The sequence below is a fragment of the Carcharodon carcharias genome, chromosome 4 (assembly GCF_017639515.1).
Source record: "Carcharodon carcharias isolate sCarCar2 chromosome 4, sCarCar2.pri, whole genome shotgun sequence".
Classification (NCBI taxonomy): Eukaryota; Metazoa; Chordata; class Chondrichthyes; order Lamniformes; family Lamnidae; genus Carcharodon; species Carcharodon carcharias.
The window spans coordinates 7,375,122-7,400,856 of NC_054470.1; the positions used below are offsets into that span (position 1 = coordinate 7,375,122).

The 25,735-nt window shown below is 43.4% G+C and overlaps 1 protein-coding gene across 1 annotated transcript in view; it reads right to left on the reverse strand.

Annotated features, from left to right (window-relative positions):
* Nucleotides 1-25,735, reverse strand: part of sema6a (sema domain, transmembrane domain (TM), and cytoplasmic domain, (semaphorin) 6A) — a 166,982-nt gene that overhangs the window by 107,233 nt on the left and 34,014 nt on the right. The window contains exon 2 of the mRNA XM_041186608.1: nt 21,205-21,276. The gene's annotated coding sequence lies outside the window, so the exon portion shown is untranslated. The remainder of the gene's footprint in view (nt 1-21,204; nt 21,277-25,735) is intronic.

The window sequence follows — 25,735 nt, forward strand, 5'->3', positions numbered from 1 at the left end:
GCCCATGTCCAAATGCAGCAAGACTTGTAAATATCCAGGGTTCGATTGACAAGTGGCAAGTAACATTATGCCACACAAGTGCTAGGCAATGACCATCTCCAAGAAGAGAGAATCTAACCATCATCCCTCAACATTCAATGGCATTACCATCGCTGAAACCTCTACTATCAATATCTGGTGGGGGGACTGGGGGGTGGTTACCATTGGCTGGAAACTGAACTGGGCTAGCCATATAAATACTGTGGGGACAAGAGCAGGTCCTAGGCTAGGAAGCCTGCGGCGAGTAACTCACCTCCTGATTCCCACAAAGCCTGTCTATAAGGCATGAGTCAGGAGTGTGGGTCTGGGTTATGGTCGCAGACTGAACGAAGGTGTTCCACAAAGTGATCACCCAGTCTACGTTTAGTCTCCCTAGTATAGAGGACACCGACTTGGAAGAAGTGAATATAGTCGACCAAATTGAAGGAGGTGCAAGTGAAGCACTGCTTCACCTAAAAGGAGTGTTTGGGGCCTTGGACGGCAAGGAGGAAGGAGGTAAGTGGGCAGATGTTGCACCTTCTGCGACTGCACGGGAAGGTGCCGTGGGAAGGGGATAAGGAGTTGGGGGTGATGGAGGAGTGGATCAGGGTGTCATGGAGGGAACAGCCCTTTCGGAATGTTGATGGGGGTATGAGGGGAAAATGTATTTGGTGGAGTTGGCGGAAATGGCAGAGGATGATCCTTTGCATGCAGGGGCTGGTGGGTGAAAAGTGAGGACAATGGAGACACTATCATGGTTCTGGGAGGGAGAGGAAGGGGTGAGGGCAGAGGTGCAGGAGATGGGTCGGACACGGTGGAGGGCCCATGGTCCATCTCTGACACTTCCCTTCTCTTCCTTGTTCTCTCTGTCTCTGTTTGTGGTGATACACTATCTACCAATATTCATTACAAGCTCACTAACTCCCACAGCTACCTTGACTGCAGCTCCTCACACCCTGTTTCCTGTAAGGACACTATCCCATTCTCCCAGTTTCTTCACCTCCACCGCATCTGTTCCAGTTAGGCCACCTTCCAAAACGGTGCTTCTGACATGTTTTCCTTTTACCTTGACGGGGCCTGTTGCCATGTTCCAGTGAAGCTCAATGTAAATCGTAGGAACAGCATCTCATCTTCTGACTAGGCACTTTACCTTCTGATTAGGCTCTTTACAGCCTTCCGGACTTAATATTGAGTTCAACAACTTCAGACCTCGAACTCTCTCCTCCATCTTTACCTCTTTTTTAATCTTATATATTTATTTATTTTATTTTTGGAGGCTGTGTTAGTACTTTGAAGCTTTTGGTCAACGTTTGCCTGTTTTCTAAGTTAACCTGTATGAAGAAATATTAGTTTTAAATTTGCAATGGTCTAAGATCCTGTGAACTGGGCTTCTTTTAAAATTTTGGTTACATCAGTGATGTGATCTGATTTCACTCTGCCAAATCTATGTGGTTTTATAACATGCGGAGCTGTTATTTTAGATATTTTCCCTCCAATTTTCTGTTTCCTTTCTAAGGGAATGGTGGTTTCATCACACTGAGGTGCCTATAGATGCTACACCCCCAAGTGTCCAATCGTAGCTGAGTTTTCACTGAATTATGAGTGATTGGTATCTGCAATTTAGTGCTCAACATTTACATTGTTAAATCAGGCTCCCTCAACTCAGCTACAGAATCACAGAAAAATGAGAAGCTGAACATATGAGAATGCCTAGTTAGGTGATAAAGGGTTTAGTAATATAATGCCAAGAGGTGTTTGAGGACAAAACAAAAACAGAATTACCTGGAAAAACTCAGCAGGTCTGGCAGCATTGGCGGAGAAGAAAAGAATTGACGTTTCGAGTCCTCATGACCCTTCGACAGAACTTCACCTAAAAGGAGTGTTTGGGGCCTTGGACGGCAAGGAGGAAGGAGGTAAGTGGGCAGATGTTGCACCTTCTGCGACTGCACGGGAAGGTGCCGTGGGAAGGGGATAAGGAGTTGGGGGTGATGGAAGAGTGGATCAGGGTGTCACGGAGGGAACAGCCACTACAGAATGTTTGAGGACAATGGCCCCCTAAAATAAATGAGTGACTGTGTATTGTGTGATCATAGATGGTGAGTAGCAGTTTGCTTGGCCAATCAGACATGGGAAACCTGGCTGATTTTCCCCTCCCAGCTGAAGAATTCTGTGGTGATTGTGTTGCCCTTATTGCCAGCTTGGCTAACAGAGCAAAGGGCAGGAATTTGGTCTAATGACTTTAATTGCACTCTGTCCAGTGCGTTCAACAACAGAATAATCAGCAATAGGTGGTGTCGCAGTTATGATGAAGGAGGTCAATCCATTGACTATTTAGTCATTCACTAATTTTGCAAAAGTGAATTTGAAGCAGGGCAACTCCCAATCTGCATGGAGAGCACACTATCAGAAGGGGTAACAAAGGAGGAAAGGTGGGGGGAGGAATTGATTGGTGCAGTCCACCCTGCTCTCACAGTATAATAACATTTGTACAAAACTGGCATGAACTCACAGGTGGGTTAGGTATAGTTTGCACTGGCATCCATTTGGGTGCATAAATGAGATTGAATGTACTGCATTTGAAGGTCAGATTGTGTGCAATTTTTGACCTGATTGATTGCCAAAGCGGAGTATAGCCCTAGCATTTAATACAGTGTTTACATCAGTACAGATTTGCAATGACAATTTACATTGAAGACTTTAAAAAACATGCCTTAACCTTAAAACCCCAAAACCTTAAATCAGTGTCCTTTGGTTCAAATAAAGAAACCTGACTAAAATAATTAGAGTTTTATAAGCAAATCGTGGGACCTGTCAAGGATTAAGGTGTGCTTGAAATAATAAGTAAACAGCAGAATATCGATTTGACATTGTACAAAATAAAGATCTTAGAGGGCCTATCATGTTCAAAGGGTGAAGAAAAAAGTACAAAAAGACTCCTGCTTATTTATATTGTACTCAAGTAGTACTATTTGTAATTTGTGCAGTAGGTTCTGAAGTGCTGGTGGAAGCACAAAATTAGGGTGACTGAGCATGTAAAGTTTTTGCAAAGACATAATCATGACATTTATTTTCTGACCAAGCATGTTCTTTAAAAACACAGATAACCTTCACATGTTCAACAATGTGAAAGCTTAGGCTCAATTCTTCTGAGGCCACAAGAGTCGTCAGATAGCAGGAACAATAAATTGTGGAAGATGCAGCAAGTGACAAAGGGACATAGGCAGATTAGTGAGTGGACTAAACTATGGCAGGTGGCGTTCGATACATGGAAGTGTGAAGTCATTCTCTTTGGATACTAGAAGGATAATTCGGAATATTTCCTGAATGTCAGAGATGAGAATTTGTCAAGGATCAAAGGGATTTGTGTGTCCAACACACAAAGCATTAGAAGCTAGTGTCCAGCTACAAGAAGTAATCTAAAAGGCAAATCAGATGTTGGGCTTTATCTCAACATGGCTGGAATACAAAGGGACAGGAAGTGATACTTTAGTTGTACAGTTGGGCAGACCCCATGTGGAGTATTAGATTATGTTTTGGATATCAAACCCCAGGAAGGAGATATTGGCCTTGGAGAGGGTATCATACAGATTCACTAGTTGGGGATGGGTTGCATAAACTTGCTTATATTTCTCGAATTTAGAAGTTTGATGGGTGATCTAATTGAATCATAGAAGAATCATGAAATGGTTACAGACAGAAGGAGGCCATTTGGCCCATCATGTCTGCACCAGCTCTCTGCAAGAGCAACTCACCTGGTGCCACTACCCTGTCTTTTCCCTGGAGGCCTGCAAATATTTCCTCTTCAGATAGTCACCTAATCCTCTTTTGAAAGCCATGATTGAATCTCAGACAGTGCTTTCCAGATTCTAACCACTTGCTGCAAAAAAAGATTTTCCTCATGTTGCCATTGCTTCTTTTGCCAATCACCTTAAATCAGTGCCCTTTGGTTCTCGATCCTTCCAAATGATAAAAGCAATGAAAAAAAGACATGGATAAGCTATTTCCTTTGGTAGGGGAATCCAGAACAAGGGTCAACAATTAAAATTAGTGCTAGGCCATTGAGAAGCACTATCAGTAAACACATTTTCATACATAGTGTAGCGCTAAAGTGGAACACTTCCCCAAAAGGCTGCGGGTGCAGTGTTAATTGAAACTTACAAGACAGATAGATTGATAGATATTTGTTATGTAAGGGTACTATGGATATGGATCAATAGAGTTTGGGCATAGATCAGCAAAGATCTGATTGAATGGCAAAGCAGGCTCAGGGCCTGAATGAACCACTCTTGTTCCTATGTTCTTAGCAGTATCAGTGCCATTAGGAATGCAATGCTTTTGGCAACCTGAGGAAAAAGCAGCTCTTGATGTGGTCACTTTGTGCTGCCAGAAACTGGTTCTACCTCATTTGTATTACAAATTAACTGTTGGAGTCACCAGCAGTGCTAGATTATAAGTGCACAATCAGGCTTTCAAATGGTACTAAATGGAACTGAGCATCAGATACCTTCAAAAATATTGTGAAACGTTAAAACCAGTGTTTCTCTTTCATCCTGGATGTACATTGCTCTTAGATCTAGATTGATGTTTCTCCCTGACAAATACAAATCACAACATTTTACAACATCTGCTTTTAAGGCTGCTTAAATCTAGAAAAAGCCATTTAATCGTGCTATGTGATATATATAAAAAAGCTCTGTAGGCTCTTAATACTTCAGCCCTTTGAGGGATGCAGCCAAAATCTAGTCTTTAACAGGATATTTTGTGGGACTCTGCACTCATGGCTCATTTGGTAAATTCTTGGGCTCTGAAATTTCAATTCTCATGATCTGTTCCCAGAAGAGTTCTAGAGCACGAACTTATCCCCATTAAACAGCCCCAACACTGACCCTGGCAATGGCCACTTATGGGGTCAGTTTATTACAATAATTCCGAAGAAGAGTCATATTGGACTCAAAATGTTAACCCTGCTTCTCTCTCCACAGATGCTGCCAGACTGGCTGAGCTTTTCCAGTATTTTGTTCTTATTACAGTATTGATGGTTGGGACAAAAAGCGTGAGTTGCACCAACAATTATTGCACTGTGTCTGTGATGTTTGAAAAATATGTGAAGCTGCTTTATGAGGAAGTCCTTGTGAGGGCATAGCTGCAGCATTTAAAGCTGGACTGCTGTTAAAACAGAACTAGTATACTGGAAAATACAGACTTGGCTTGAACAGGAGCAAGAAGAAAATGTCAAAGAGATTCCTCTTATTGAAAGTTAATGCAGGGCGGGAGAAGAGTTGCAATAGTGGGACTCAGTGCTAAAAGAGTTGACAGTTCCATATGAAAGAAGTGGTATAAGTAATGAGTGGCAACCTCCCAACTACTAGGGTGAAGTTTAATGACCCTGCAAGATCAGTAAAGATAAATGTAATAACTGCAAGCTGTTATTAATGTAAATTTGGGACGTTTATATTTATCCTGAAAATGCAGTCACTTATCGAAGGGTATGCTCTTTAACACTAGTTGCTCCGTGTATACCTTATCCTAAGTTGTATATAGCTGTTGTAACCTGTGGGAGTTTTTTAAGATAAGTGATGGGAATTCCCTGATATTTGTCAAATTCAACTGTCTATTTCTGACAGTAACAAGCTTTTTGTCATGCAGGGAATATTGCAGACAACTTCCAAGAAGGACAGACTACAGGAAGAAGACGATGTGAGGGCTGGAGGTGGATCGTACTGATTACTGATTAACCGACCTTGGTTAAAGATCAGAGATTGTTTCTCTTTTTTTGAGTCTCATACTTTGAGGAGGCCCTCATGTCTAACAGGAAATACTTGCAGTGCATCAAATCCATATCAAGGTACTGCCACTATCCTCTGGGGTTGTAAGGCAACTGCCAGGAAGGAAGGCTGAGTCCAGTCCTGAGTCCTGAGTCCTTTGATGCACTATCCGAGAGAAGTCCTCTCAATTTTTAACTTCAATAGAAATGAAATCAGGAGAGCAGTTTAAAGGGTGGCCAATAATCTACTGCATGTTTTACACTATCAACAAATGTCAAAATTACACCCTCAGTGTCAAGAATAATGCAGGAGTAGTGGCAAGATGCCAGAGGGTAACCACTGTTCCTGCAATAAAGATGGGAATTGAACATAAAGCTAAGGATGTTATGCTTCAGTTATACAGGGCATTGGTGAGACTGCGCCTCTACTGTGTGCAGTTTTGGTCTCCTTATTTAAAGAAGGATGTAAATGTATTGGAGGTGGTTCAGAGGAGGTTTACTAGATTGATACCTGGAATGAATGGGTTGTCTTATGGGGAAAGGTTGGACAGACTGGGGTTTCGAAGAGTGAGGGGTGATTTGATTGAAGTATACAAGATCCTGAACGGCCTTGACAAGGTGGATGTCAAAAGGATGTTTCCTCTTGTGGGAGAGTCCAGAACTAGGGGGCACTGTTTAAAATTAGGGGTCACCCTTTTAAGACAGAAATGAAGAGAATTTTTTCTCTCAGAAGGTTGTGCAACTTTGGAATTCTCTGCCTCAGAAGGTGGTGGAGGTGGGGGGGTCATTGAATATTTTTAAGGCAGAGGTAGATAGATTCTTGTTAGGCAAGGGAATCAAAGGTTATTGGGGTTAGATGGGAATATGGAACTCGAAACACAAGACGGTCAGCCAGGCTCAAAGGGGCTGTTTGGTCTACTCCTGTTCCTATTTCTTATGCTCTTAATTATACCCCTGTAAGTGCAATCAGTGTCTTCAGGGAATGAAGGGAATAGAGAATTTCTTTTTAAAAGTTTAATCTTCACTTCTGTAGATATTAAGCCATACGAGGTGCAATTCAGGTGGAAATTCTCATCAGTTGTTTGATCAGTAAATGCTTTGTTCACAGGCATGAAGAAGGCAAAGGTCAAACACATTAAAATCTTCCCATGTGAAATAAAACAAGAATAGCTTGTACCGCAGATTGCAGGGACAAAAGGGAACTCACAATATCTCTTGGAATCAGCAGCTGTGATGGTTCAAATGATAGTGCATTGAGCATTGTGGAACTGAATTAGATCAGGAAGGTTCCGGGTCTGATGCCTGGTCTCAGTTAGCTGACCTCAGAGGGCATTGTGACTAAGGTGCTGCACCTCAATTCTAGAATGTCAAAAAGTTAACAAGGATTCCTGTCTGATTGCTACTCAGTGACCCTGACTAAAAAGCATGTTTGTGTGCCAATCTTGTGTGACAAGATTAGGCACAGCTATAACATTCCAATCCTTGCCACAGTCAACATTTACTGTTTAGGCTGATATACAATCACAATCAAGGAAGGTGTTCTCTCAGGATAGGATGAGAGACAATTGAGAGGACTTCTAAAAATTCTAAAATAATTTAAAAATACGTTGTTTTGCAGGTTAAATTCAAACAATTAATAAAAATAGCAAATTCTATCTCTTCTTTACATTAACCATTCCATTCATTGTTCTAAACATCTTTCACCTTTTTTAACAAAAATATCCAATCATACTTTTAGGAATCTTCTCGTGTCAGATTAAACAGAAGTGTTAGCAAGTAATTATGGGCCAAAGTGGACTAGGAATCATTGGTGGAATAATGGCCCTTTGTTCACTGCTGCATAAGATTGCAGGGTACCGTGACCCTGTGGAAATGATAAAACATTTGGTTAATAGTTAACAGTTTTCAACTAAGCCTGCAAATGACATTTATCATCAGCTCCAGAAGTGACAGTGAAGTTAAAACTAACTAGTCAAACTGGAAGATATCCCCAAAGGAACTACTGATACAGCATTTATGTAAAAGAAGTTAAAACTTTCCACTACTCATTTGAACTTGCTGTGATTCCCACGGTTGAGTTGGATATTATTGACAAAGCTTGAGATGGGATAAATCTCTACATCTGAACCAATGTTCTTCAAAGACCATTGAGTCAACCATTAAAAGCTTTAAAATGATGACATCATCAGCCCACACTGCACTATCTCCAATTTCCTATTTCTGGTGGTAATTTCGATAATGAGTTATCGTTTGAAGTTTCAGACCACCAAAGGATCCGCCCACAAACCTCTAAATTAAAACAGGAGATTGCATGTGTTTGCACCATCAAGCATATGGCATTCCCTTTATTCCGTAGTCTTGGTTTTGGTGTTCCTTTCAGGTTGGGGACATGTTTAACAGATTCTATTTAAAGTATGAAGTCAAACAAGACTGTATTATTGTTACATGTGGCAATCTAGATGCATGGAAACCAATCTGGTTTGATTATCATTTTACACTTGTGGCTGTTTTTGATTGGATTTTGAGTCACAGTGGCAAAATAACACGGCATATTCTGAAAATAACAATAACTACAGAATAAATGGTATTTCTTTCAGCTCCAAATTGAACATCACAAACATTCATGGAAAAAGAATAACTTTTACTTGTCGAAAAGAATTCTCAACATGCTTTGTCAAATAAACCTTCTAAATTTCTAGCCCTTGATATGTGCTGTAACACTGTTCAGACTAGTCTTAGGTCCAGTTCTTGGTCTTTACTGAGTCAGCTGGTTTTAAGTTAAGGCAATAATGGAGGATGCTGGAATTTGGCAAAAAAATAACTTTATTTCTGTAAAGGTCACTATCCCATGATCCTTTCCAGAAATTTGTGTGTGGATATCAAATACCATGATTGGGCTTGATTGTGGTGCCTCCACTCTCACAGTCACACAAATTCAAAGCTAACTACCTGGGCTTCCACAGTGCAACACCTGCCCCTTTACTTCCCCCCTCCTCACCGTCCAAGGGTCCAAATACTCCTTTCAAGTGAAGCAGCATTTCACTTGCACTTCCCTCAATTTAGTCTACTGCATTCGCTGCTCCCAATGCGGTTTCCTCTACATTGGAGAGACCAATTGCAAACTGGGTGACCGCTTTGCGGAACACCTTCAGTCTGTCCACAAGCATGACCCAGACCTCCCTGTCGCTTGCCATTTCAACACTCCACCCTGCTCTCATAACCACATGTCCATCCTTGGCTTGCTGCATTGTTCCAGTGAAACTTAACGCAAACTGGAGGAACAGCACCTCATCTTCCGACTAGGCACTTTACAGTCTTCCAGACTTAATATTGAGTTCAACAATTCCAGATCATGAACTCTCTCCTCCATCCCCACCCACTTTCCGATCCCCCTTCTTCCAATAATTTATCATTTTTAAAATATATTTTTCTTTTCTCACCTATTTTAAAATTTATCTTGAAATATTGTTTTATCTCCACCGTTTAGCCTATTTCGATCCCTTCCCCCCCACCTCACCTCCACTAGGGCCATCTGTCACTTGCTTGTCCTGCTTTCTACCCTTAATGTCCCCATTAGCACATTCCTTAGATAATATCACCACCGTCAACACTTCTTTGTCCTTTTGTCTATGACATCTTTGGCAATCTCTTCTTGGCCTCCACCTATCACTGGTCCTCTATCTGGCTCCACCTGTCCCACCCCCCTCTACCAGCTTATATTCCACCTCATTTCTATATTTCCTTAGTTCTGATGAAGAGTCATACTGACTTGAAATGTTAACTGTGTTCCTTTCCACAGATGCTGTCAGACCTGCTGAGTTTTTCCAGCTATTTTTGTTTTTGTTTCAGATTTCCAGCATCCGCAGTATTTTGCTTTTATCTTATGGAAGAACGATTATTTGGCTAACAGACCAATAACTGCCAGTGAATGTGGATCACTATCCTGAGGTAAAGAGAGGAAACTGAGAAAGAAACTAATCCCTTCCAAATCCTGAGCCCTTATAAAATTGTGTTTATTACAGATTCACAGTAATTGTTATTTGCCTTTGCATTGCTATCTCTTTTATTACTAGATCGATCCTATTGTGTTATTGAGCAGACTGAGGGGGACTTTACAACTGATGGCACGAGAGCTGATCTGAATGTGGTCAATCATGGCACTACGTGACAGCAGTGACATCTCTTGCCTGGAAAAATGTAACTCTATCTGATATTCAACAATTGTTGATATAATATACATTAGGATAAGGTGATGATTTAGTTCTCCAAGTGCACAGCTTAACAGAATGTGGCATAAATCAAGAATTTGAGATTGAGGTCAGTGCACCTGATTCATAGCTGCATGATTTTCAGTCCATTAATGAAGAAAAAGTCATGCAGGTGCCCTTTGGCTGCACAAAAGCTCAGTTGCTGAATCTCTCGCTGGAATAGTAAATCTTAAAATTTATCCATCAATGGTAGTTTTGTTAGACAGAAAAAAAGATCTCTTCATAGGATACCTGAATTCCCCTCCCTTGGAAAACGAATGTGTCAGACATATTGGGGAGAATTTTATCCCCCGCTGGGGGTGGGCCAGTCAGGAACTGGCGTGGAGACAATCACCGCCCGCGATCAGCTGCGCGCTGCCATTTTACGTGGGCGAGCCAACTGAGCCCCACCCAGCATGACGCGCGCCCGGTAGCGCTCAGTGTGGGCGGGGGGGGGGAGCGGGGAGAGTCGGGGGGCACAGAGCTACATCAGGGAGGTTAATATCAAAATGAAACATTGAAAAAAGAAATAAATAAAACTATTCAGACATGTCCTCTCATGTGACATTGTCACATCCGCTGGGACACGTTTATGAATTTTCATGAAAATTTTTACTGAATTAGTAAGGCCTTAAAGAGACCTCATCCCGCCCGTGGATGAGGTTTCATGAAAAATGTGAAGGCCGCCTGGGATCTTCGCCTGCCCCACCCCACCCCCCTCCCCAACCCCGACAGCCTTAAGGTTGGGCAGGCAGCTTTCTCAATTGGGTTAATTGTTTTATTAATGGCCTTAATAGATATTTGACAGTTCGGCGGGCACACAACCGACTCTGGTGTGTGCCCGCCGAATGGAAGATCAGAATGATGCACAGTGGTGTCGGGACACATGCCCGATGTCACCACACGTCACTTGACGTGTCGGTGTGGGGGGGGGGGGTTGCCCCTTTATGCCAAACAGAAGGTTCTGCCCAACGGTGTGTCTGACCTTTGCTGAAATGTAGACAGCTTTAATAAAATGTAAGTTTGAAAAAAGAACAGAGAACTTTACACATGCTGGGAAATTAAAAGAGGTTCTTGAAAGTTCTACAGTGAAAGACTAGGTAGGACAGCAATTTATCAAACTTTTCTCCCATAATCCCTCAAGCTGTCAACATAAAGATATATTAAGCAAACAAAAGTAATGGTAATGCCTCACTCCCAGGGTCTTCTAGGCACTTTTGTGGGCCTCAAGTATCTTACTAAGATTTCTGTGACACAAATACTGTTTGCATTATTTGTAAAAAATCAGACAGCTACTTTTTCGCATGTAACACTGTATACCATTTAGATACTTAATAGGCAGCAAGGCTTGAGTGGGTTCCCCCAGTATCCATATGCTTCTACCCACAGGGACTTCTTCACTGTTTCCATGTAATAACATGGAAGGATTACAGGTCTGCCTTGCTGTATGTAGAAAGATTAGCTGTAGTTCCCTTTAGTTGAGGAACTGTAATAATTAGAGCACCAGGAAAGAGGAGAGTGAGAGCAAGCTTCCTGAAACAGCCCTCATCTGCATTTATTTACAAGACCCGTTCATGTGGAAAGGAAATTATAGTTTGCCACACAAGTGAAATAGTCTCCTTGATTGTCCTTTTCCTGTAACCACATGAAATACTGAGACACAGCGAGTGTAACTTTTAAACCTTACCACTGCACTGCCGTCTTCTGAATACTGCTGTCCCCATTTTACCCCCTCCTGTCGCACCATCCCCCCTCCTGCCCACATACAGACATGCACAAACACACAAACAGCATAAACACACACAAACACACACACACACACACACAAAACACACACACACACACACACACACAAAACACACACACACACACACACACAAACACACACACACACACCACAAACACACACACACACACCACAAACACACAAACACACATACACACCACAAACACACACACACCACAAGCACACAAACACACACACCACAATCACACACACACACACCACAAACACACACACACACACACAAAACACACACACACCACAAACACACAAACACACACACACCACAAACACACACACACACACCACAAACACACAAACACACACACACACACACCACAAACACACAAACACACACAAAACACACACACACCCACAAAACACACACACACAAACACACACACACACACACACACACAACACACACACACACACAAAACACACACACACACACCACAAACACACAAACACACACACCACAAACACACCACAAACACACACACACACACCACAAACACACACACACACACACACACACACCACAAACACACACACACCACAAACACACAAACACACACAAAACACACACACACCCACAAAACACACACACACACACCACAAACACACACACACACACACACAAAACACACACACACACACAAAACACACACACACACACCACAAACACACAAACACACACACACACACACGCTTGGTACCTTGGCATTAGGAATAAGTGCAATATTTACTGAACTAATCTCAATTATACTGAATTTGTTGGAGTATGATCTCTCTAGACTCTAGGGGAATCCAAATAGAGTGCGACCAGATTTGGGCAAGTTCAGATTTGGATACATTTCTGAAAACCAAAATGCTGGAGGTGAAAATAAAGTTTGTGATTGCGCTTTGATTGTTTAGGGTTTATGGGAAAAATGCTCCATCTTCTCCACTCCTCCCCTAATGCTGGTGACTGATAATGAAATTTCCAGGTGCTAGTTTTCCCCCATTATATCACCCAAATGGCCAGGCTTCATGGGCAGAATTTAATGCCCTTCCCCAAGGTGAATTTGGAGGTTGGGAACGCACTAATCAGACAGGAGGGTATCGAGCAGGGACCATGTAGGAAACCTGAAAAGCAAATCCTATTGAGTTTGCTTGGGGGCTCCCTGAGGGAGGGGGAGTCCCTCTTTCAAAAGCACCGAGTGCCTGATCGAGGGCACTGACGTTGGGAACGAGGTCTCACTGAGAGCCACACCTCTTCCTTTTCATCTAACACCTCCTGACCCTCCAAACACCAGCCGGCAACTCCATCCCTCAGCCCCCATTCTGCTCTCACTCACCTGTGGCCTGAGCTTTTTTGCTGATCCTGGGCCTTTGCTGGGTGCATTTACCGGCAGCTACAATGATCATTGATGCCAATGAGGAGCTGCTGACTTCTGATTGGCCGGCAGCTCTTGGAAAGTAGGATTTCCACCCCGGGGTCCTTGATCATGGAGAAGGTCAGCTGCTGCCTACTGAAGTGCCCGACTGGCATATAATATGGCAGACCTTCCCAAAGGAGGTGATGCAGTGGTCTCACTGGCTCTCTGGCCAGCAGGCAAAACCCCTGTCGAATGTGTTAAATTCCACCCCGTGTGTGGGTACAGCCAACATGGCTTATCCTCAATTGATATCCACAGATTTACAAACTTTTTGCAGGGAAACAACAGAGCAGTCAGGACCAGGACTCCAAGTTGTTTTTTTTACCCTCTGTGGCCCATGGATATTGAAACTTAATTGTAGCACATGGGCCGAATTTTGCCCTTGGCGTGTGGGATCGGCGGGGGGTGAGGGGGGGTGGGGGGTGGTGGTGGTGGTGGGGGGGGGGGTGGTGGAAGCTGACCACCGCCTGCGATTGGCAGTGCTCCCCGATTTTATGTGAGCGGGCCAACTAAGGCCTGCCCAGCGTGATATGTGAATAGCAACGCTGAGCGCTGCCGGTACTGGCGGGGGTGGGGGGGTTGGTGGTTGGGGAGTGCAAGCAGGCCTAGCGCATACACGCAAGAGAAAGCAGAATAATCTCCCTGAGACACGGAGCTGCCTCGGGGAGATGAAAAGATATTTTAAAAATAATAAAGAGCAGAAAATGTAATGAAACATGTCCCCTCAAGTGACTCTGTCATGTGAGCAGGGACATGTTTTTAATTAAAAAACTAAAGGATTTATTTTATTTGTATTTGATCTTCGAAACCTCATGGATGAGGTTTCCAAAAAATGCAAAGGCCGCTTGGCCTTTTCGCCTGCCCGCCAACTGTTAGGTTGAACAGGCAGTGAAAAATTAAAGTCAATTGTTAATTGAATGGCCTTAATAGGCTTTTTAATTGTTGGCTGGCGCGCTGCTAGCTCTGGTGCGCGCCTGCCAATCAAACTGTCACGCGACTGCACGACGACATCAGCACACTTGCCTGATGTCATCGCGCATCATTTCACGCTCGGTTGGGTTGGGGGCGCGCCGAGCTGATGAGCTAAAGATCCTGGCACATGTTACTGTTGGCTTGGGTGATATCAGTGAACTGTTCAAGAGTCAAACCTGGAGCTTTGTATGGCTCAAAAGCATACCAGATAGTCCATTTAACAACGAGACTTTTTTCTTTCCAATTTTTTCCCCTCCTCTCAAGAAACGGTTGATTTCTTGCCCTTATACAAGGAAACACTCATCTTCTGGTATGACCCCAAACGGCCCTAATATTGAACGTCAGAAGACTACCTAACTGTTAAGGGTATCAGAGCTAAAACTGATCCCCTCCTTTCCCAATATCCACAGACATGAACACTCAAAAGTAGGGGCTGGTTTCTAATTTTTCCCTTCTTTAACCTTGGAATCATTCCCAAGCCTAATGGACTTCTCACCCCATGTCCACATCCATGTATTTTCCAGCAGGAATCCCTGTGGAGAAATAGTGATCATTATTCCTGAACTCTTTCCATGTTTCACCACCCCCCCCCCACCCATCTCACAACACCTCTGTCGTCCCCCATTGGCTTTTTGCTAGGGCCAGGATGTGAGGCCAGTTGTAACTTCCCGATATTACTCTGTCTGGCAACAGATAACTGAACAGCGACTGCTCGCTTTGCAGGTCTGTATGTTCACTATTTCTAAACTCAATCATTGTAGAAAATATCATTCATTTTGAACAAGCACATTAGAGGGCTTCAAGAAAGCTGGTCGCTGAATCTAAGGATGACAGGAGTCCTTGGGTTAAGGTGCTTAATTGGGGGAAGGCTAATTATAACAATATTAGGCAGGAACTGAGGAATCTAGACTGGAGGCGGATGTCTGAGGGCAAATCAACATCTGACATGTGGGGGGCTTTCAAACATCAGTTGATAAGAATTCAGGACTGGCATGTTCCTGCTAGGATGAAGGATAAGCATGGCAAGTTTCAGGAACCTTGGATAACGAGGGATATTGTGAGATTAGTCAAAAAGAAAAGGGAAGCATTCGTAAAGGCTAGAAGGCTGGGAACAGATGAAGTCCGTGGAGAATATAAAGTAAGTAGGAAGAAACTTAAGCAAGGAGTCAGGAGGGTGACAAGGGGTCATGAAAAATCATTGGCAACTAGGATTAAGGAAAATCGCAAGGCCTTTTATACATATGTAAAAAGCAAGAGGGTAGTCAGAGAAAGGGTAGACCCACTCAGGGACAGAGGTGGGAATCTGTGTGTGTGCAGCCAGAAGAAATGGGAGAGATACAAAATGAATACTTCTCATCAGTATTCACCAAAGAGAAGGACTTAGCGGTCGATTTGTCTCGGGAAGAGTGTGTAGATAGCCTGGGTCATGTTGAGATCAAAAAGGAGGAAGTGTTAGGCGTCTTGAAGAATATTAAGGTGGATAAGTGCCCTGGGCCAGATGGGATTTAACCCAGAGTACTGAGGGAGGCAAGGGAGGAGATTGCTGGGGCCTTGACAGAAATCTTTGTATCCTCACTGGCTACGGGTGAGGTCCCAGAGGACTGGAGAATGGCCAATGTTGTTCCATTGTTTAAGAAGGGTAGCAGGGATAATCCAGGAAATTACAAGCCGGTGAGCCTTACGTCAGTGGTAGGGAAATTATTGGAGAAGATTCTTCGTGACAGGATTTACTACCATTTGGAAGCAAATGGGTGTATTAGTGAGAGGCAGCATGGTTTTGTGAAGGGGAGGTCGTGTCTCACTAACTTGATCGAGTTTTTTGAGGAAGTGACAAAGATGATCGATTGATGGAAGGGCAGTGGATGTTATATACATGGATTTCAGTAAGGCCTTTGACAAGGTCCCGCTTGGCAGACTGATACAGAAGGTAAAGTCGCATGGGATCAGAGGTGAGCTGGCAGGATGGACACAGAATTGGCTTAGTCATAGAAGACAGAGGTTGCAGTGGAAGAGTGCTTTTCTGAATGGAGAGCTGTGACAAGTGGAGTTCCGCAGGGATCAGTGCTGGGACCTTTGCTGTTTGTAGTATACATAAATGATTTGCAGGAAAATGTAACTGGGCTAATTAGACGACACTAAGGTTGGAGGAGTTGTAGATAGTGAAGAGGATTGTCAAAGGATACAACGGGATATAGATCAGTTGGAGACTTAGGTGGAGAAATGGCAGATGGAGTTTAATCCAGACAAATGCGAGGTAATGCATTTTGGAAGGTCTAATACAGGCAGGAATTATACAGTAAATGGCAGAACCCTTAAGTCCATTGATGGGCAGAGGGATCTGGGTGTACAGGTCCACAGGTCACTGAAAGTGGCAATGCAGGTGGATAAGGTAGTCAGGAAGGCATATGGCATGCTTGCCTTCATTGGCAGGGGTATTGAGTATAAAAGCTGGGAAGTCATGCTGCAGCTGTATAGAACATTGGTTAGGTCACACTTGGAATATTGCGTGCAATTCTGGTCGCCACATTACCAGAAGGATATGGAGACATTGGAGAGGGTGCAGAGGAGGTTTACCAGGATGCTGCCTGATCTGGAGGTTATTAGCTATGAGGAGAGGTTGGAGAAACTCAGATTGTTCTCGCTAGAGCGACGGAGATTGAGGGGCGACTTGATAGAAGTTTACAAAATTATGAGTGGCATGGACAGAGTAGATAGTCAGAAGTTTTTTCCCAGGGTGGAAGAATCAGTTACTGGGGACATAGATTTAAGGTGAGAGGAGAAAACTATAAAGGTGATTTGCGGGGCAAGTTTTTTACACAGAGGGAAGTGAGTGACTGGAATTCGCTGCCAGAGGAGGTGGTGGAAGCAGGTACGATAGTGGTGTTTAAGAGGCAGCTTGACAAATACATGACTGGGATGGGAATAGAGGGATATGGACCCTGGAAGTACAAAATGTTTTAGTTTGACAGGCAATATGATCGGCGCAGGCTTGGAGGGCCAAAGGGCCTGTTCCTGTGCTGTACTTTTCTTTGTTCTTTGTTCTTTGTTTAAATCGCTGGTGCAAGTAGTATGAAGATACTTATTTTATTTGGTACGGTAGAGGTTGAATATTGATTATTTATAAAATATTACCTTTCCCTTCATTCCAGATAAGAAATAAAGTCAAGCCTTCACGGTCTTGAAGGAAATCATGGCCACCAATGCTAAAGATTAGATAAGCAACCCAAAGCCAATGATAAAGTTCGATTAATTGTAGGTTGCAGATTCTTCAGGATAACTGCAAAAATATTAGGTAAAAATAATGTTCACACTATTATTCAGTGGGGAATAGGAAATAAAGTTAATCTTTGACTTAAATGTGGTGTATATGTGCATAAATCATTGAAACTGGCAGGACAGGCTGAGAGTACAGTTAATAAAGCATCCCACTTTCTGGGCTTTATCTAGAGGGGCATAGAGTGCAAAAGCAAGAAAGTTATGTTAAACCTGTATAAAACCCTGGATCGGCCTCAACTGAAGTAGTGCATCCAATTCAGGGCACCACATTTTTGGAAGGATGTGAAGGCATTAGAGAGAGTGCAGAAAAGATTCATTAGAATGGTTCCAGAAGGAGGAACCTCAGTTATGTAGAAAGATTGGAGAAGTTGGGACTGTTCTTCTTGAAGAAGAGAAGGTTGAGAGGAGATTTGACAGAGGTATTCAAAAAGGGTCTGGACAGAGTCGATAGTGAGAAACTGTTCCCATTGGTGGAAGGATCAAGAACCAGAGGGCACAGATTTAAGGCAATTGGCAAAAGATGCAATGATGACATGAGGAAAAACTTTTTCACATGGCAAGTGATTAGGATCTGGAGTGCACTGCCTAACAATTTGATGAAGGCTGGGTCCACTGAGGCTTTCAAAAGAGAATTGGATCATTATTTGAAAAGGAAAAATTTGCAAACCACAGAAAAAGGCAGGGGAGTGGCAACAGATCACTTGCTTCTTCAGAGTACACAACAGGTTGAATGGCCTCCTTCTGCCTGTAACCATTCTATGTTTCTATGAAGTATCACAGTAATATTTGGATATCTGAAGAAGGGTCGTACGGACTCGAAACGTTAACTCAGTTTCTCTCTCCACAGATGCTGCTAGACCTGCTGAGTTTTTCTGGCATTTTCTGTTTTTGTTTCTGATTTCCAGCATCCACCGTACTTGCTTTTATTTTACAATATTTGGAGTTGTTTGGCTCCGTGGTAGCATTCTCACCCCTGACCCATCAAGGTGTGGGTTCAAGCCCCAGACCTGAAACTTGAGCACATAAACTAAACTGACACATCAGTGCAGCATGGAGGAAGTGCTGCACTCATGCAAGTTCCATCTTTCAGATGAGACTTTAAACTGAGTCACTGTCTGTCCTGCCAGTTCTGTCGAAGGGTCATGAGGACTCGAAACGTCAACTCTTTTCTTCTCCGCCGATGCTGCCAGACCTGCTGAGTTTTTCCAGGTAATTCTGTTTTTGTTTTTGTTTTGGATTTCCAGCATCCGCAGTTTTTTTGTTTTTATCACTGTCTGTCCTCTCAGGTGGATGTAAAAGCTCCAGTGGTACAATCTGAAGCAGAGCACAGGAGTTCTCCGGGCACCCTAACCAACTTTAATCTTTCAACCAGCACTTAACAAAAGCAAGTGATCTGATCATTTATTTCAGTGCTATTTGTGCGAGTTTGTTCTGACCAAATTGGCTGCTGTGCTCCCCACATTAAAACAGTGACTGCGCTTCAAAAGTAATAACCAGCTGTAAAACATTTTGGGATGTTCTAAGGTTGTGAAAGGCATTATATAAACGCAAATTCTTTCTTTCTATCATGTGTTGTAGACAGATGTGGGAAGAGATGTCAAACACTGTTTCAAGTTAACATGTGCTGAACAAACAACATCACAAAAATGCTTCAATCTCTGCTCTGGCTTCCCATTGATCAGCCATAGAGTTCTGACACAGATTTAACTATGGCTGAAGGTAAGGAACGATGAATTGGCTAAGATTCAGTAAGTTAGTTCAGCAAAAAATTCCATTGTATTCAACTCCACAAATGGATTGTTAAATGCCCATCCACCACTGCTGCTATTAAAATTTTAAAATACTAATTGTGCTATTGTAGAACATTTTGAAATATTTAACCTACGTCCTAGGCCAAATAGGATTTTGTGTCCATATTTAGATATTGAAATCAAAGGTTTACATGTTACATTCAACAAATCTGGCGGTTTCTTAATTTTGAATGGAGGCATGAAAAAAACAGGCAGAATTCTCCAAATATTTAACCTATAGGTTATCAACATTAAGGGAGATATTCAGTCGGAAAAGCTAATGTTGGTGCTGTTATAGGTTGCAGTATATAATAGTGAAATGTTTAAAAATTATTGCTGGGTTAATTCTGAAACCAGTTAGCAAGGCCTAGCAACATACCACTAGTAGTGTACCATTCAGCCTCTTAAGCATGTTCCATCTTTCAGTTAGATCATACCCAATCTGTACCTCATCCTCCATTTATTGGTCTCTTCTCTATGTTCCTTGATACCCTTACTTAACAAATTGTTATTGACCCAGAATCTACAGCCTTTTAGGGGAGACAATTCCAGATTGACGCAACTTAAATTTGTACAAAAATGCTTCTCAATTTCAATCCTAATTGGTCTAGCTCCAATATTCAAAATATATCCCCTTGTTTTGGCTTCCCTCACCAATGAAAATACTTTCTCCATATCTGCTCTATTGAGTCCTTTAACTTTTTAGATGCCTTAATTAAATCATTCTTCAACTGTCTAAACTCAAGAGAATACAAACCAGGTGGAGGATTTTCCCCTCGTTGGGTGGGCATGGTGGGTGGGCCCTGGAGCAGCCGTGCAATGGCCCCCAGACCGTGATGGGGCCCAGACCGCGATTTCAGCTGGCTGGCCAATTAACGCTGAAAAGCTCAGTACTGCCTGGAGTGGGGGGAGTTGGGGGGGGCGGGGTGGTGGTGGTGGTGGTGGTGGTGGTGGTGGTGATGGGGAGGAGGGCGAGTGTGGAAGTCAGCGCCCAGATGCACAGAGCTGCCTCAGGAAGGTGAAGATTTCCCACATTAAAAGTAGAGTTGTAAAAAATGAGGAAAGCATGTCCCCCCCCCTTCATGTGATTCTGTCACATGAGCTGGGACATATTGCAAATGAGATCTGAAAACTCTTATTTGATTTTTAATTAACATCGGAAGCCTCACCCCGCTTGTGGATGAGGTTTCCCCAAAAAAACAAAAGGCCGCTTGGCTTATTCACCTGCCCGCCAACCGTAAGATTAGGCGGGCAGGGAAAAGTTCTATTTAACTAATCGATTAATCGGCTTAACAACCCTCTTAATTGTCGGCGGACACGCTGCTGACTCCCGCGTGCGCCTGCTGACTGAAATGTCGTGTGAGCGTGCGATGACATTGGGCCGCTCACCTGACATCATCGTGCGCTATTTCATGCCCGTGCGTGTTGGGTGCGCACCCGCATGCCGAGGTGAAAATTCAAACCCCCCCAAGTTGGTACAAGTTGCTCTTGTAATTCAACCCTTTAAGTTGTGTATGGATCTGGTGAAATCTGTGCTGTTCCCTTTCCAAGGCTGAGATGTCTTTCCTGGGTTTGGATACTAAACCAGGGGCGGCCAAACCTTCTGAACCTTAGACCTTCAGACATTCGAGAGCCGGGAGACATGGACGACATTTACAGACGCATTTTTATTACTTTTACACACACTGCTGTGAGGAAACCTTTAGCTTTTCCCTCTCCTCTTCCAAGCTCCTTTCACACACAATTCAGGCTGTGGCAAAAACAAATCTGTTTCACTGACACACATCAGAGCTAACACATGCTCACTGCTTCACTGACTTTGGCAGCCTAGCACTTCCAACATGGAAACTTAGTCAAGAGGTTAGAAAAAAATTGATTTTTACTTGAAAAATAGTTGTAACCACGGCTGAAAAACAAACTTGAATCCGAGTACCTGTATCCCAATACAGTAGATTCTCACATTCCTGTTCTGTATTAAACTGCTTCCTCCCTTTCCAGGCCGGAGCTGCAAGTTGGAGGCAAAGCAGTGAGAGAGTGGGTTAGGGAGCTGGAGAAAATGGCACTGAGAGACTTGCGGCCTTATGTAAAACTGGTGGGAAACTATGAAAGAAATCTTGAGACGTGCTGGAAGAAATCGATCTTAACCCTTCTTTCTCCCTCCTCCCAGTGCCGCTTCTCTCCTTCTGTGAAGCTGTTTGTGGATGAGGCTGCACCCTCCAATGTGCAATTTAACAGGTTTCACAGTGCAAGGAATGAGCCACAGCCTATGTGTCAAAGTGCCACATGCGACTTGTGAGCTGTGGTTTTGCCACCCCTGTACTAAACCGAATGCAATATTCCAGATGGGGGTCTGACCAAGGTTGGATCTAACTGAAACATAGGCTGGGGTTTTCACTGTTGACTCAGGTGCCCTTTAAAAATAGCAGACGGGTCCTGATTCTGGGGTTCCTGAACCCATTCCCAGGCTATGCGATTTCCAGGAGTATCTTTAAAGGGTGCGGGCTGCTTCTTGTCAGAACCTGGCTGGCTCCATTATAGAGATAGATATCTCCATAATTTTCATGGAGCTGGGCCAGGTTTTTAAAGAGTTGTGATTCATGGCCTCTTAGATGAATCATGAACCCGTGTGTGCATGAAGAGACCTTTTAGAAGACAAGTTCAAAATGTTCCCCTCATGCCCCCATGCCAAGTTACATCCCCCACCCACCCTATATATCCCTTCATGCACCCTGTGCCAAGCTCTGATCTCTCACCCCTATGACCCTCATGCCACCTATGTCAATCTCTGCTGCCCACCCATCCCCATGCCCTCTCATGGCCCCTATGCCAAGTTCTGAACCCCACACACATCCCTATGTCCCCCCATGCCCCCTTTGCCAAGCTCTGCCTTCCAACCACCCCCTCAGGCCCCTCATGCCCCCTAATATACTTGGCCAAGAGTCTAGACATAATAATAGAACATCTGCTTCCCAGAAGAAACATTGTTTGACCGACAGCTCAGTCTCTCTGATCTCTGCGGTTAATTTCACAATGTTTGTTGACATAACTTAAGAGGTTTCAAATGCTTGTGCTTGTGTTTTTTGAAATTTCAAAGCATTTGGATGATTGACACGTTTATTAGCTTGCTGTCCACACTTTTGTCCATAGGACAAAGTAATCAATAAATTGCAATTTCTCAAAGCTGTTTTTTTTAACATACCCCACTTTACACTGTGGTGATCATCAGTTCTAGAATGTTTACAGTTAGTCAATGGGCATGGAAGGGTAGAGCCTGGCATGGGGACATGAGGGGACATAGGAGTGTGTGGGGGGGCATGCAGTGGCATGGATGGGGCATGGCAAGTCTTTGGAAGGTGAGGGGGGGAGTATGAGGGGTGAGGGATGGAGGGCCTTTGTGCTTTTTTTCACTGGGACAAAGTTCCACAGCACCGAGGCATGCCTTTTAAACAGCTCACCTCAGCACCCACCAGCTCCTGTGGCTGGCTGCCTTCTTGCTGGGTCCGCTGGCCTGACTCCAGCTCACAACCAGCGCCCAGCAACGAAGACCCCACCTTGGCAGGCACTTTCTCCCAAGGCAGGTGGGCCGAGCCTGGAACTTCCCTGACTCCACCTACTCGCCTTGAGGGAGAAAATCCAGCCCATAGGGGGCAATTTTAACCCCCAAGAATGGGTGGGTTTGGGTTAAATGGAAGAAAGAAAAGTACTAAAAATTTCAAACATGAAAACAAATTGCCTTCAAGCCACCAACTTCTAGTTTTGCAGGTGATAGGATGAGGGGCTGTGTGACCAAGCTGCTCTCAAGAGGTGGGTTTGTCTTTCAAAACCTTTTAAAGAGGCTGTGCGCTTCTATTTTAACAAGATTTATAGACCTAACTTATGTTGGCTGGATCTTCCTGGCATCGCAATTCCCAACGGGTAAGAGAAGCCGATAAAGGCTGAATCCATCAGTTAAGTGCCTTCAAAGCACAGGTGATTAACTCACCTCCTGACTCCCATGGCCTATATACCATCTATAAGGCACAAGTCAGGAGTGTGATGGAATACTATCCACTTGTCTGGATGAGTGCTGTTCCAATAACACTCCAGAAACTCGACATCAACAGAGACAAAGCAGCCTGTTTGAAAGGCACTCCATGCATGATTTTAACATTCACTCCCTCCATGACTGGATACTGTGGCAACAGTGTGTATTATGCACACGGTGCATTGCAACAACTCACCAAGGCTCCTTCGACAGCACTTTCCAAACCTGGGACCTCTACCACCTAGAAGAACAAGGGCAGCAGACACATGGGAACATCACCATCTGCAAAGTCCCCACCAAGTCACTCACTACCCTGACTTAGAACTATATCTCTGTTCTTTCACTGTCGCTGGATCAAAATCCTGGAACTCCCTTCCTAACAGCACTCTGGGTGTACCAACACCATATGGACTGCAACGGTCAAGAAGGCAACTCACCACCTCCTTCTCAGGGGCAATTAGGGATGGGTAATAAATGCTACCCTAGCCAGCGAAGCCCACATCCCATGAACAACTTTTAAAAAAGCACTGCTTGTGAGCCAGGAAGAGCAGTACTATTTCTGTCAGGCCCAATATGCTAACTCTGTAAACGCTCCCCTATTTTCAAGGCCTACTCTTCCTGAGCCCCCATTACTACCCCCTGATCTCCCTCCAATTGCCCCATCTCTCTCTACTGTGATCTCTCCCCTGCAATCTTTCTCTTTCCCCAACCCCCTCGCAACATCCCCCACCTGCTCACCAACCTTTCCATCCCCAACCATGCTCTCACCACCACTCCACACTCTCCTCCCTGCTTAAATATACTGATTGCTTGGGCCTCAGCCTTCACCATGTGACAGATGGCCAAGCCCATCAATTGGACAGGGAATCTGAGAGGAAAAATCTGACCACCCCGGTATTAAAATCCTTGGTTTTTGAGGAAAAACAAAATTCTGGACTTCCCAACTATAACTCCTGCCCCAATTCCAAAATGTCACCCATTAATAATCGGGACTATCATTTCCTCACTTTTGCATCCTAACCCCCATGAGTTTAGGACCAATAATCCATTAACCTTTTTGATTACTTTTTGTACCTGTCAACTCGTGATTTTAGTATTTTCTATACATGGATAAATAAATCCTTTTGCTCTTACACAGCTCTTAGTCTCTCACCATTCAGAGAATGTTCTATTTCTTTTCAGATCCAAAATGGATAACTTCATGTTTTCCCTCATTGAACTTCATTAGTCACAGTTTTGTCCACTTGCTTAGTCTGTCTACAACTTTTGCAACTTCCTGTTCCCATCTACACAACTTACTATACCTCCCAACGGACTGTCATCTACAAGCATGTACAAATTCCTATTCCTTCATCCAATCATTAACATATATAATGAAAAGCTGTGGCTCCCTTACAGATCCTGGGGAACATCCTGTCAATCAGACTACATTCCCTTTCCCTATTCTTCACCTCCTACTTCTCAATGTGGAGCACGGAAAGCAAGGTAGAAAGTCAGGGATAGATGGGAGCTAAGGAGAGATTGCCAAAGACAGTTAAAATCCATCACGTTTCTACTTCTCTTTAGCTCTGAAGAAGAGTCATACAGACTCAAAAAGTTAACTCTGTTTCTCTCTCCACAGATACTTCCAGACCTGCTGAATTTTTCCACAGTTTTTGGTTTTTATTTCAGATTTCCAGTACCCACAATATTGTGCTTTTATTACAAAGTTATCTCAAACTCTGAAAATTTTGTGAACAATATATCTCTTATGTGGAACCTTACCAAATGCCTTCTGGAAGTCCGTTTAAACAAGATCCATAGAAAACTCTCTGTCCACCATGTTAGTGTGCTCCCCAAATACTTCAAATACTTTAGTCAGATATGACCTACTCTTCACAAATCCATGCTGACTCTCGCGAATCAGCTCAAACGTATCCTAGTGCTCAGCTACTTTTCTCTGATGGTTGATTCATGTAATTCCCCACAATGAATATTGAACTCACAGTTATGTAGTTACCTGGTTTCTCTTTTCCTCCCTTCAGTAAGATATCATCATTCATTAATTTTAGGGAGGGCTCTATGATGCCTACCACTGGTACAAACAACTCCAGCATTGAAGCAAGGCATTCAGGAGAGGGGAAGGGAAAAACAATTGGAGGAAAAAGAAGAAATGCAAGGGATTTTTTGGGATTTGGATGTAATTGTAATCCATTTGATTACTTCACTCCGGTAGATTATAGCGAAATCTGAACTCTTTGCTGAAATTGCTGCCTTTAATAGCTATCAGCTTTTCATAGATATTCACAACAGTCCTAACTTTCAGCATATCACTAGAGTCCTTTCCATATATGTTGCAAATTACACTTGGCACCAGAATTTTTAACGATTAAGATACATTTCAGGTTGTTACGTGAGCATTTGTACTTTTGATCATTGACAAAAATATGTCCAAAGTATT